Below are 13,986 nucleotides of genomic sequence, written 5' to 3'. Positions count from 1 at the left end.
TAGCCTAGAGCCTATCAGGGCCTGCACAGTCAGCTTCCTGTGCTCCTCCGATAAGAGAGGAAGAAACCTCCGTAACATCCTAAGGAGGCCGAAGCAAGTGCCCGACACCCCCAGGATCTGAACCATAGTTATGAATTTTTAAAGTTTTTAGTGACAAATTCTGCCTAAAAGATAAATGCGCCAACCACTGGTATCTTGTCATGCACAAAGTCAAAAGGTAAGGCCGACCGCAATGGAGTGCGGTTTGGCAACACAAGATTGATTGGGTCCATTCTCTGCTTACATTTGGACTTAGAACAACTTTTGAAGAAAAGTTCCTGAGAAGGTGAAGTTCAGTGGGATGGAGGTGCCCGAGGAGGAGGCATTGTCGTCTGGGAGCTGCTCAACGGAGTCACGGTAAAGATTTCCAACTGCAGAAAATCTGTTGAAAATCTCCATTGACGAAGCTGAAGGCTGTACTAGATGAGGGTTTCACGAGGCCGCATGCCTTCGCTGAGAGGTCCTGCTGGACAGGATTTGCTGCTGGGGAGAAGATCTTAGTGGGAGCTACCAGGGATTTAGGCCAACCAGCAATGCACCTTGGGGCAGATCCCGGTCTTCTGTCAGTTCTCAGGCCACTTTTTAGTGAAACATTTTTCTAACTTTTAGGTTTAGTCAGGAGCAGCCTCTACAATACCATTTCCAAGGGGCCAGGACCACAGGGGCACCACTTAGGGTCCAGGACTCACTCCAGCAGAGACCAGGTACAGGGTTCAAGCTCTCTGGAGCTTGTTATGTCCCTGTAGCTCACAAAGAAGGCCAGCCAACTAGCCCTTGGAGTCACTCTAGGAGTCTTGTGTTCAAGCAGCAAGGCAGGTCTCAAGCAGCATGGTAGTCCTCTGCGGTGCAAGGCAAGCCTCAAGCAGCAGGGCAGTCTTCTTGAGGTCAAATGCAGTCTTCCTGATGTCTCCACAGGTCCAGGAGTATACTGAAAAGTTGCTCTGAGGGTCCAATATTTATATCTGGTGTCAGTCTTTGAAGTAGGGGGACCTTCTGGGCTAACCCCCCTTATATGGTTCTGGAAAGTTCCTTCCTTTCCCCTGTCAAGGTTGCAAGAAGGCTATAGTGACAAAAGACTAGTGTTGGGTTTCTTTGAGTGTGCTGGATGCAGCCTCTGTTGAAGTGCAGTCGGGACAGGGAACAGCTATGCCCCCTACCCATCCTGCCCATACCTAAGCCCTAGTCGTCTCACTGTCTGGGAGGAATATACAAAGCCTACCAGCAGGTCATGTGAATGAGGACACTGACTGCAGGCACCAAATTGTTAGGACAAGAAAATGTCAATTTTCTAAAAGTGTCATTTTTCAGAATTGAGAGGTAAAATCCGACTTTACCATAAAAAAATAATTTAAAATTAAAATTCATTTGAGTCCAAACTTGACATTCATATCTGTTCCGAATCAAACATTAGCTGTTTTTAAATGTAAAAATGTAACCCAATGTTATCCAATGGGAGGGAGAGAGAGGCCTTACAGTAGTGAAAAACAAATTTAAGAAGGTTTCCACCACCAGGACATGTAAAATGCAAAAACACATGTCCTACTTTTTAAATACAATGCAATGCACCCTGCCCCATTTCTTTTAGGGCCTGCCATAGCGGTGACTTTTTATGTATTAAAACGGAAAGGTTTATTTTGCCAGGTCGAAATAGCTGATTAATACTGCACTACAGGCTGCAGTGGCAGGCCTGAGACATGTTTTAAAGGGCTACTTCAGTGGGTGGCACGATTAGTGCTGCAGTCCCAATAGTATTATTTAAATTACAGGCCCTCGGAACATGTTGTACCACTGTGCCAATCTGGTGTAGGCCAACTTTACTGTGTTTTAGGGAGAGAACACAAACACTTTAGAACTGGTTAGCATGGTAAACAGTCCTATTGCCAACAAAAACAGGAGGTGTGAAGGCAAAAGGTTTGAGGTTAAAAGCACCCCAAGGCTTTCATGTCTAACACAATGCAATCCACAATGCTTTCAAATGCATTGAAATGAATAAATTGTGCATTGTACAAAATTCACCATAAGGTACTTTAAAAACAACTATTTTTCTCACAGGGAAATACAGGTAATAAAAAAGATTTATCTAACCAGAAAATGAAACAAAATACAATTGAAAAGAGTTTTGCCTGTTTTCTCCAGGATAAAAAAACGTAACAAATACAATTTACAAGTATAAGCTGAAATCTACAAAAAATATTAAACATGCATAATAAATAAAAATAATTTAAAAAATATAATTGTTTGATAAACTCTTACTATTTAATCATCTCTTTTCCCATATTTATACATAATAGTGCATTATTTTTTATATTAAAATATACATAAGGTTACAGAGATTATTTGAAACACATTAAGTCCCAGCACATAAATAAATGCACTATCCACTTTAAACAGCCCATTGGAATGTCAGTGTTTTTTTTTTAAGAGAAAAAAATGTTATGGAGGATTCGGGGGTGATGGTCCCTGAGCACCTATGTATGTGTATGTATGTATGTGTATATATATATATATATATATATATTCACTGAAAAAACCATAGGTTTCACACAAGTTATAGTTAGCTGTACATTTCACTCGTAAAAAAACAATGAAATTCCCCCGTTATAGTTAGTGCAGGCAACTATAACTCACGCGACCGCAATCCTCTGCTGATGCTAATACTGTATTTAGACACTTATTTGCCCATGTCTTCTTCCATTAAATTTTAGCTATACATATATTACAAATATTTTTTTTTCATAAAGACACATATGTCATCAGCAGAGGATTGCGGTCGCGTGAGTTATAGTTGCCTGTACTAACTATAACGGGGGAATTTCATTGGTTTTTTGCGAGTGAAATGTACAGCTAACTATAACTTGTGTGAAACCTATGGTTTTTTCAGTGAATTTGCAAGGTTTTTTAAATGCTAATTCCTAACTATAACGTGTGTGAAACCTATGGTTTTTTCAGTGAATTTGTACGGTTTTTTAAATGCTAAGTTACTTTACGCCATTCGTGGCGTGCGCGCCCAGTTAACGCAGTTCGTTCCGTGCGCGCACGGTGCGCTTCGCGCACCGCGCGCGCACAGTGAGCACGCGGTGCGCTTCGCGCACCGCGCGCCCACTTTACGCAGTTAGTGCCGTGCACGCACGGTGGTCACGCGGTGCGCTGCGCGCACCGCGTGCCCACGTTATGCGGGATAGGCCATGTACGCACGATGCACTTCGCGCACCGTGCGCACATGGGGGACATATTATGCGCATCGTTGTGAAATGTATTCTTTATTAATTTCACAGGTGAAATATCCAATCCCCAAATGGTGCCCTTCGGGCACCATTTGCACACGGGGTGGGGAGAGTGTGGATAATTTTTAATTTTTTTTAATTTTTACCGTACGCGTACGGTAAGCGTAATCGGCGATTTTTCGAAAAAAAAAATAATATTTTTTTTGGCCTTGGGGGTTGTTTGGGGACCCCTATATCAATGCTGGGTGGTTATGATCTCAATATACTGCCCCTTTAGACATTTTTTGGCTTTATTTTTGCTGCCCCACTCAGAGTGCGAGAGAGAAAATGGCGGCCGCCGCTTCCTGGATTCGACCGATTCGAATGTTTACTTAGATCTAACAGCCAATCAGAATCGCGCTCGCGCACGTCACCGTACGCGTACGGTAAGCGCACCGTAAGCGCACCATAGGCTGGCTCAGATATATATATTGATTTAAAGGCTATTTTCTCAGAATCTACTGAACAGATTTACACCAAACCTACAAAAGGCACTTCCTTGACCTGTAGACTACCTCTCTGCCAAATTTCAAGGAACTCTGTTCAGCCGTTCGGGCTGTAGCTGTGTCTAAAGGTCCTATGGAAAAATGCATGGGAAAAACGCGTTTTGGGACCCCCCTTTTTTCTCAGCCCCCGCTTGACGAATCCCCCCGAGACTTTCAGGGTAGGAGCGGAGCGCAGCGCCCCACCTATTTTGAAAATTTCGCGAGGATTCGTCGACCGGCGCCAAAGTTATTCAAAATAGAATGTTGCGGTTTTCCTATGGTAAGAGGGTCCTAACTATAACTACCTACTGGCGACCGCCAGTAGGTAATATATATATATCAACCTCCAACTCCCGTCTTCTATCAAAGAAAGGACGCCGACACCAACGGTTCTCACCAAATCCACAGTTTAATGATTTCAATCCTTTGCGACGCGTTTCGGCATTCCTGCCTTAATCATGCAATGGATAACTCGTTCAGTGTGTGGGTTAAAATACACAAACAACGAATACAAAAAAAGGTCACATGATAGAATCCACCAATTGCTGGTCACTAGACATGAACAAAAGACTTTGTGGCAGACCTAGATACAGGTAAACATACAAAGTTACCATTTTTTTGTCTAAATACAAATAACTTTATCGACACAGCCACTAAATAAAAACAAAATATTCTTTCATATTCTCTTAAATGGACTGATACATTTATGCTGAACCAGCCAATTACCAGGAGCAAAGTCGGTCAGATAAAAAAATATAAAAATATATATATTTTTATATTATCCAATATGCGCAGGAAAAGTTTTTTAAATAAATAATGGGACATTTATTTAAACAGAAATTTCATTCGAAGTTTAAAAAAGCCATGTTCCCAGTTGACTTTTTATCCTGTAAACATCATTTTCACGGATAAAGTGCATAGTGCTTCTCTCCTAAAGAGCAAATATAGTGCAGTTTCAAGAAAAAAGGGGGATATTGCAACTCAACGCATAATGTGTACTAAAAATGAATCTAAACACTTTGCTCTATAGGCTGTGGAAATTGTGTCATAATAATCTTAGCCTGCCACAAATGTTAATTAGTATGCATACCTTTCACGTTGCTAATTTCCTTTAGTTAAATACTACCCAATCATCATATTTAGGCAAACAATTACTTCCGGTGACTTAATTACTTATTTCCAGTGTGACATGGTTGGGCCTGAAATAACACCCAATCTGCTGTCAAGTCTGTATCCCAATTATTTCTCCCTATACAAGTTGACAGGGCTTTCAATGAACTATTATTCCGAAGAGGGTGGGTGTCATGGTGTAACTTCTTAATCCTTGTATTCTCCAATCACATGCCTCTCTCTCTGAAATGTTCTTGATTGTAAAGGAAGCCTAAAAGGTAAAGTAATTTAGAAATTTTTAAAATTCCAAAAGGTCTTCACAACTCCTGCCCTTATAATACTATCTTATTTTTATAAACCAATAAATAAATCTAAAATATGTTGAAATATTATATCTTAAAATAGATAGAAAAATGTATTGTTAAATTAACTTTATATACCTTCTCATTGAACTATCAGAGAGACTTTGTTCATATCAAATGGTAAAACCCTGTACATAAAGTGCAAGTGCCTATAAGTACATATTTACATAATACTGATGTGTAGATTAGCCTCTGTCAAATATAATCTTGTTGTACATGGGGACCAGACACCGGAACTAAAACGACTCTAAGAATCAACATGGTGCTTTGCAATTATGATAATAAGTTCACACACTTGTAGTGAAGGAAAAAAGCCTGCTTAATTATTAATTGAATAATGCCGGTGGAAACTAAAGTCGACCTTTAAAACAATATAAAATACAGTATCAATAAAATGAAGAACATATGGATAATCCTATCTGAAAGAGATAATTCATAAATGAACATGTAAATCTTCTTCAGAGTTCAAGCCATGCGGCACCCTGGTGTTGAATAAGATGATGTATTTGGATTCAAGTTGTCTTAATTTCCGCTCCCTATTGCCTCCCCTCCGGGATTTAGGAGCTTGATCAATAGCAAAATAACACAACTCATTAGCATTTCCATTGTGGGATTCATGAATATGCCGGGCAACTGCATAATTTGGATCCTTATTATTAATTGCCCTAAGGTGTTGTAGAATCCGAATATGTACCATGTGTATCGTGCTCCCCACATACATTTTGGGACAGGAGCATTTCAAAACATAAACTACAAACTCACTTCTGCAATTGAGTGAACATCTGATTTTCCATGGGTTGATTATCAGAGTTGAGGACACTTGAGTTTCATTTTTCCCAATCTTGCATGCCTTACATTTAAAACAGCGATGGAAGCCTGGGCTGGGTCTAAGCCAAGTTTGTTTGGTTTTTAACTCTGGGCTCGTTATCACCAATTTATCCCTCATTGACTTTGCCTTTCTGAATGTCAGCATTGGTCTATTTGGGATGAGGGTGTTTAGAATTGGATCCCCTTTAAGTAAATGCCAATGCCTGGTCAGACTATGTCTGACATCGGCTTTGTAAGCTGAAAAACCAGTTATGAGTCTTATAACTGCACCCCTGTCCTGTCTCACTCTTACAGTTTGTTCACTTGGCCGTGCGAGGAGTTGGTGTCTCTGTAGTTTCTCGACTTTCTTCATGGCCTGATTCAACGTTTCGGCTTGGAATCCTCTTTGTGTAAATCTTGCATTGAGGTCAGATTGTGCTTTAGCTAATTCATTGGTCTCACTACAGTTTCTTTTCATTCTAATATGTTCCCCATATGGAATGCTCTTTATCAGGCTCTGAGGGTGAAAACTACCAGCGTGCAGAATTGAGTTTCCTGCCGAGGTCTTCCTATAGGATTTTGTATGAATATTCCCACCCACAACATATACTTCCAAATCTAGAAACGGCACTGATGAATTACTAATTGTTTCCGTGAATCTCAAATTTAGATCATTATCATTGATATGATCTATAAACTCACTTGCGCTGGCAATGGTCCAATCCCATACCATAAATAAATCATCGATGAAACGAGCCCAGAAAATGATGTTATTTTCCCAGGCCGTTTTGTGCACCACTTTGAGCACCTGCTCCTCCCACCAGCCCATATGCAAATTAGCATAGCTGGGGGCGAAGCAGGTGCCCATCGCCGTGCCCCGTTGTTGTTTGTACATGTCTGTTCCAAAGAGGAAAAAATTGTTCGTGAGACATAGTCTGCACATCTCCACAAGCATCAAAGAATGTTGGTAAAATTGAATAGGTCTAGTTTTCAAATAGTGTAAAGTGGCTTTCAGACCATCAACATGCGCAATACTCGTATACAGGCTGGTTACATCCATAGTAACTAGGATGTATGATTCCTTCCACTGAATCTCTGCAATTCTACTGAGAAAGTGCCCTGTATCCTGAATATATGCAGGGAGTGATTTAACACATGGTTGGAGGAATGAGTCTAAATATCTAGATGTAGATTCAAATAGACTGCCAATTGCAGAGATTATCGGTCTCCCGGGTGGTGTTTCCTTGTTTTTGTGGACTTTGGGGATTAGATATAATATGGGAGTGACCGGGTTATCAATTTTTAAAAACAGAAATTCCTTCTGAGTTAAAAGGCCCAGTCCTCGCCATCTGGAGAGATCTTTATGATATTTTAATTTGACCTCTTCTACATTGCTTGCTGGGACCTTAAGATAACTGTTGGTGTCTTTTAGTTGTAGTCTTGCTTCCCTATTGTAAGCCTCCAAAGGCCAGAGTACTAGGTTACCACCCTTGTCTGCCTGTCGAGTCACAATGTCTGGTCTTTCTTTAATTTTAGTCATAACAGTGTGGTACTTTCTTTCAAACTCACTACACTTCCTGGGGAAGTTAATGCTGGATTTTAATGAAATGGTCTTAAAATCTTTAATCACAAGATCCGAGAAAAGGTCAATTGTATCCCTGGGGGTATTAGGGGTGAAGGTCGATTTGGGCCTGAATTCCGTATCTACAGTATCAAAAAGATCAAGGCCAGTCACCTCCCCCATAGAAGAACCCTCATCGGGATCATTGTAGATGCCATCTCCCTCCTTAAGTAATTGATGTAGAACAGTTAGGGCTTCGAGGTCTTTAATTTGAAGATTAGCAGATTCTTCAACATCGGTGCATTCTGTAGTAACCTTTTTATGTGCAAAAACTTTTTTAAGTTTCAACTTTCTAATAAATCTAAAAAGATCTATTCTGCTTTCTATGTAATTGAAATTAGTTCTTATACAGAATGTCAGACCCAAAGCAAGAATCCTAGTTTCTTCTTCTGAAAGAGTCAAATCAGTTAAATTCATAACAGTCAAAGGCTCCATACCTATTTGCGCTGATAAGAATCTTTCCTCCGTGTTCCTGACCTCAGTTCCATTGCCGTGGCGCCTGTTCTTCCGTCTCCTGGCGAATCTCTGATTTTGGTTTTTTGAAATCTTGGTCTCACACTTTTTGTCCTGTCCACCAATAAAAAAAAAAAACTCCTCGACAACAGTTGGTGCTGCGTCTTGGATGCGGCTTGTTCCTTCTGCTTCTGATTCACTTGCCGAGCTGACCACCGAGCTGATGTCAGAGCTTTTATCCGTCAGTTCGTCCTGATTGTTGCTCAATAGTTGTCGACTGGAGAGTGCTGCCGATACTTTGGAGAGCCTTTGTTTGCGTATGTTGTCAAATCTTTTCGCAAATGTATAGATCTGCCCTCTGGCGTAATCCAGCCTGTCCCGATGGAACTTATTTGCCTTTCGTTCGCGTATACCTTTCTCATGTTTAACCAAGCGTGTTTGAAGGTCTGCTTCAAATTTAGAAATTGCCGTTGCCTCACTTACGGTTTTCAGTTTCTCCTCTAATTCTTTAATCTCAATGAGTATTTTGTCACGATCCGAGTTCGCATATTTAATCAGGATTTTTAGCATATTTGCTGATGATTGAGCATTATTTGCATCCCATTCGCGTAACATCTCCGGATCAGGGTTTTCATACGTCGGTGCTGTTAGAATCCTTAATCCTCGCGGGATTCGTTTTACATCCAAATACTGCGTGAGCGATTTTACTTCCCACCATTTTGAGACCTCTGTCTTCCTCATGATATCTGTAGCAGTTGAGCTTTCCGTTTGTTGCTCGCTCACCTGCACGCTGATATTTAGCGGTCCTTCACAGAACATCTGACCGGCTGCATTCTCCCTCTCGATCAGTAGTTGATCCATAATGTTCATAAAAAATTCTATATATATGTCTCACGTAATTCAAGAAACATTCGCAGTGGGTGAAATCATTGAAGTGATTCTGTGTGGTTATGGGTCGTTGATTAGGGCGAGCCCGCCCTAACTCCCTCTCCCTGGTTTGACACGAAATTCTCAGTTGCTCCACTGCAGGAACCAGTCCGCGGTAAGCCAAGCGCTAGCCAACGCTCCAACTCCGCAACCTAGTCACCTGGTGCGTGGAAGCTAACGTTCGTTTTTCTTTCAGTGCTCCACGGGGGCTTTCTGTTATGCTCCACGCATTACAATCAAACAGAACTGGATAAACCAAGAAAGCACCTGAACGAGGGTGTGTCGGCGATGCCGCTTCCCAGTTGCGCGCGGCTCCAAATCAACCTCCAACTCCCGTCTTCTATCAAAGAAAGGACGCCGACACCAACGGTTCTCACCAAATCCACAGTTTAATGATTTCAATCCTTTGCGACGCGTTTCGGCATTCCTGCCTTAATCATGCAATGGATAACTCGTTCAGTGTGTGGGTTAAAATACACAAACAACGAATACAAAAAAAGGTCACATGATAGAATCCACCAATTGCTGGTCACTAGACATGAACAAAAGACTTTGTGGCAGACTTAGATACAGGTAAACATACAAAGTTACCATTTTTTTGTCTAAATACAAATAACTTTATCGACACAGCCACTAAATAAAAACAAAATATTCTTTCATATTCTCTTAAATGGACTGATACATTTATGCTGAACCAGCCAATTACCAGGAGCAAAGTCGGTCAGATAAAAAAATATAAAAATATATATATTTTTATATTATCCAATATGCGCAGGAAAAGTTTTTTAAATAAATAATGGGACATTTATTTAAACAGAAATTTCATTCTAAGTTTAAAAAAGCCATGTTCCCAGTTGACTTTTTATCCTGTAAACATCATTTTCACGGATAAAGCGCGGTCGCCAGTAGATAGTTATAGTTAGGACCGAGTTCCCATAGGAAATCTGAAAATTCTATTTTGAATAACTTTGGCACCGGTTGACGAATCCTCGCAAAATTTTCAAAACTAATGGGGCGCTCCGCTCAGCTCCTACCCTAAAAGTCTCGGGGTGATTCGTCAAGCGGGGCTGAGAAAAAAGGGGGGTCCCAAAACGCGTTTTCCCCATGCATTTTCCCATAGGACCTTTAGTCGAAGGTACAGCCCGAACGGCTGAACAGAATTACTTGAAATTTGGCAAAGAGGTAGTCCTCAGGTCAGGCATGTGCCTTTTGCATATATGGTGTCAATCTGTTCAGTAGTTCCTGAGAAAATTGTAGTTAAAGCACAAATATCTATAGCCGCGCACCGTGCGCGCACCCTAGCGTGCGCGAGCGTAATTCTGATTGGTGGTTACATGTCAGTCAACGTTCGAATCGGTCGAAATCAGGAAGTGTCGGCCGCCATTTTGTTTGTTTTGGGTGCGAGAGTGAAAAAGAGAGGTGGCGAACGTGAAAAGGCGGCAGGGTAGAGAGTTCCTGACCCCCTAGCCTTTGTCAGGGGGTCCCTAAAGGATCCCGAAGCCGTGTGAGTATTGTGATGCAACTGCAACACATTGTACCTTGCCTCATTGCGACTTACTCAGTTGTAACTGAATTGTTCGGTGCGTTGTTAAGGTGTCTCACCCAATTTGTCCCAAATTGTTACATTTTCCAAACATGTATACATGTTTATATATTAGAATCAATGTCAGGAATACAAGCTGAGCTAACAGCTCACTGTTTTTCCTTAGAGTACCTTCCCAAACAGTAAATATGTCGCACTGGTGAACCATACGTTCAAGTTTGAACATACAAGCTGACGCATACCTTGTCCCACCGGGAAACAATCATCTTCGCACAACCATATTGCACACTAAATTGGCAGCCAAGGGGTTCATGCTGCAGGGATTTGCATCGAACTGTTCATTTAACAAAATAAACATGAAAACGTGCTGTCCTTGACCCCAAACAATAAGTCCTGGGCATAGTGAAACAAGTAGGCATTTATACACAAAATCCAGGAGACAGTTTCAACATGTAGGCTTATTCTTCATGAAGGGTCCCATCCATCAGTGTCTGTCAAGATCTGCCAGCCCCACAGTTCCTAAGCATTCCACATAACATCATTCTACTACCATGGTTACCTACACACTACAGGTTTAAACATATACAGGCATCTAAAGTGCCACACATAGGCCATGGGAGTTCTACCCCCCTGATTGAAGAGTGTAACCAGTTTGTATTATCTGTTCGATCCACTTATCATATGTTCTCTTTTGCCACTCTCTGAGATGATTAGAAATACTCCCTCCCACTGGATCAGAGCACAGAGGAGTGGTAGTAGTAGTAGTTCGGTCACTGCCTTGAGTGAGACTGGGGTTTCCCCAAGGAGGAAGCACACAGATGTTTCTGTGGCCCTTTACCTCTGCCAGCTCTCCTATTGTTGAGGACTGCTGTTGATGTCTACATTGCAGCTCAGGCTGCTAGGACCACGGGTGGAGAGTAAATCCTCTGCTTCGGATGGTAATGGCAATCCCAGAAAGTATACTGTAATCTAAAGAAATTTCTTCTCCTCCAGTTCTACTCCTTTAGCAGTCTCAGCTTCAGTCTTTAGCATCTGCATTTCAGCATCTGTGTGGGGTCCAAGGAGTATTGATCCTGTAAATAGCAAGTTTATGATCCTAAGTTGTGCATCTGACTTCAGTGATATTAAGCGCAAGAGTGATGCGCGTCCAAGTGAAATGCCAAAACAGAACTCAGAAATCTACAGTCAATGGATGTGCCGATGACCTGATTGGACGCCAGCAATCCTCACAGTACCTCCATGAAATCCTGTCTTCATTTTTTAGGAAGCTCTTCAGCAAAACCATGCAAGGATTCCCACAGGGCCGGGTCATATCACACTAGAAAGGCTTCAGCTCTGGCCGTCTTAAATACAGGCACTGTGGTTGCACAGACTTTTCACCTTGCTGAGCTTATTCAGTTGCTTTCCATCAAGGACAGATGTCTCTAATGCTTCTGCTTGCCAGCTGAGACTATGACTGAATCTGGTTTGGGTTACTGACATAGATACACCAGACCCTGATCTGGAGCACAGTATTTCTTGAGAAGCCAAGGTGTCGGCTTTCTGACAGTGGCTGGAGTGAGAAGCTTCCCTTCTGCCACCTCTGCAAATCTGGGTACCATAGGCAGCACAGGCCTTGGAGCAGCTCAAGGTGCAGTGCCCCCATAATATCAGAGACTGTTGTTTGTGATCTTCCACCTGGATGTTTTGTTTCACTGCATCCCTAAAAAATACATTCTTGAATGTTGCAAAGCGGTCCACAGGAAACAACCTAGAAAGGCAACTATTGGTGAAGTTGGAGAACATGAGGTATAGGAAGAATCCGAATCCAAAGAACAGTACTACGAAATGTGGAGGGTGACTTCTTCCTCTGGCGTCCACTATTGGAATCCACAGGTGCTTGAACAGGGTGATCACTGACTTCAGATGGAGAGTTAGAAAGTAACAGTGACAGAGTCATCTTTCTGACAGGGACACCAAAGTGCCCCTCTGAATCTCTGATCTTGATGGTAGGTTCAAAGGTAGGAATGGAGGTTGGATCTTTGGTGATCTTGATGGTAAAGGAGAAAGTGGCGGTGATGCTGCCCAGAAGTGAACAAGAAAGCACTGTCACCGTCGACTGCACTGCTATTGACCTCTTTAACAGCGAGTGTCTTGACATCACTTGGCATTGATTTTCTTGAGCAGCGTGAAGAATGTCTTGACGTCGAATGTCCTGATGTCAACATGGATGTCTCAAAGGAGAGTATTACCACATGGATCACTTTGGTATTAAGGAGGGCTTCTACTGTGACAATTGATGGAACGCTTTCTTTGGCATCGATATTTTGCCTGCTGTTGAACTGGCTTTTGTCGCTGAGCCATGCTTGGATGCAGAGACAAAGAGTCAAGCAGCCAACTCAGGAATGGCAGAATGAGCATCAGTGGTCGTGGCAGCAAGTCCACTTCTTCTCTCTAGAGCTCCCTTTTTGGGATTCTTTGCTGGGGATACGCATGGATGGCTAGAAGAGGCACTTTCTTTGGCTGGTCTGGGATGTTTTTTCTGTTATTCCTCTGTCCTGCCTGTTTACCCTAAAACTAAAGTCCCTCAGGGTCCTTCAGTGCTCATTTGGTCATTTTCGTACAGAACTCACACTTCTGCAAGATGCGAGAGAGGCAAACAGACCACACATAGAGCATTTGGAGTAGAGGCAGCCTTCTTTCTCCCACAGGGAGGTCACTTTACAAACAGTGAAGGTATGGCGAAAAAATCCCCCTTCAACAATGTAAAAATGAAGGAGAGTAAGCTTCAGACAGATGTAAGACATCAAATGAAGCAGAGAACAATAAGACTCTATGGAAACACCTCAGAAAATAGGGATTAGAAACCCTTAAGGTGTTCAGAGATCTTCTCCTCATGGAATGGCAAAATGACCTGAGCCTGCAAGGCAACAGCCAGTACAAAGCATGCTGGGAGATGGAACTTGCTAGCTCTTTAAAGTTCTGTTCGAACTGGACTATTGGGGAATGACCAGGTCCGATTTGTATATGGATGTGTCTTATCTCAGGTGGCATGGTGAGCAAAAGAATGATGGGTTGGAATACTGCCCCAGGTAATTGCCAGTGGTTAGACACATTGAAAGCATTTCTCTCATCACCTTTTGTGTGTTTGATGTACTGCCCTAGGTGGCCAGGGGTATGCCCAGAGGAGGGTGTGTCCCTTGATCACTGTGCCACTGTAGCCAAGCTGCACACGACCGATGAGGCCCAACTATGGCAAAACAGGTCTTGGTTTTTCCAATTCAGAGAGGACCTAGCTTGGCAGTTCTGGCTGGACAGTTTCAATTTGAGCAGGACCAAGACTGATTTGCATTAATCTGAGGTAGCATGGTGGGCAAAAGAACAATGGGTTGAAATG

At 42.2% G+C, this 13,986-nt stretch overlaps 1 long non-coding RNA gene across 1 annotated transcript in view; it reads right to left on the bottom strand.

The window, feature by feature from the left end:
• Positions 1–4,276: 4,276 nt before the first annotated feature.
• The window catches only part of LOC146786108 (uncharacterized), a 145,506-nt gene continuing 135,796 nt past the window's right edge, over positions 4,277–13,986 (bottom strand). The window contains exon 3 of the long non-coding RNA XR_014970850.1: positions 4,277–5,168. This is a non-coding gene — a long non-coding RNA (uncharacterized LOC146786108). The remainder of the gene's footprint in view (positions 5,169–13,986) is intronic.

Source organism: Triturus cristatus, chromosome 11 (assembly GCF_964204655.1).
Source record: "Triturus cristatus chromosome 11, aTriCri1.1, whole genome shotgun sequence".
Lineage (NCBI taxonomy): Eukaryota > Metazoa > Chordata > Amphibia > Caudata > Salamandridae > Triturus > Triturus cristatus.
The sequence above is the reverse complement of the archived record's forward strand: the minus strand, read 5'-3'. Positions and strand labels throughout refer to the sequence as shown.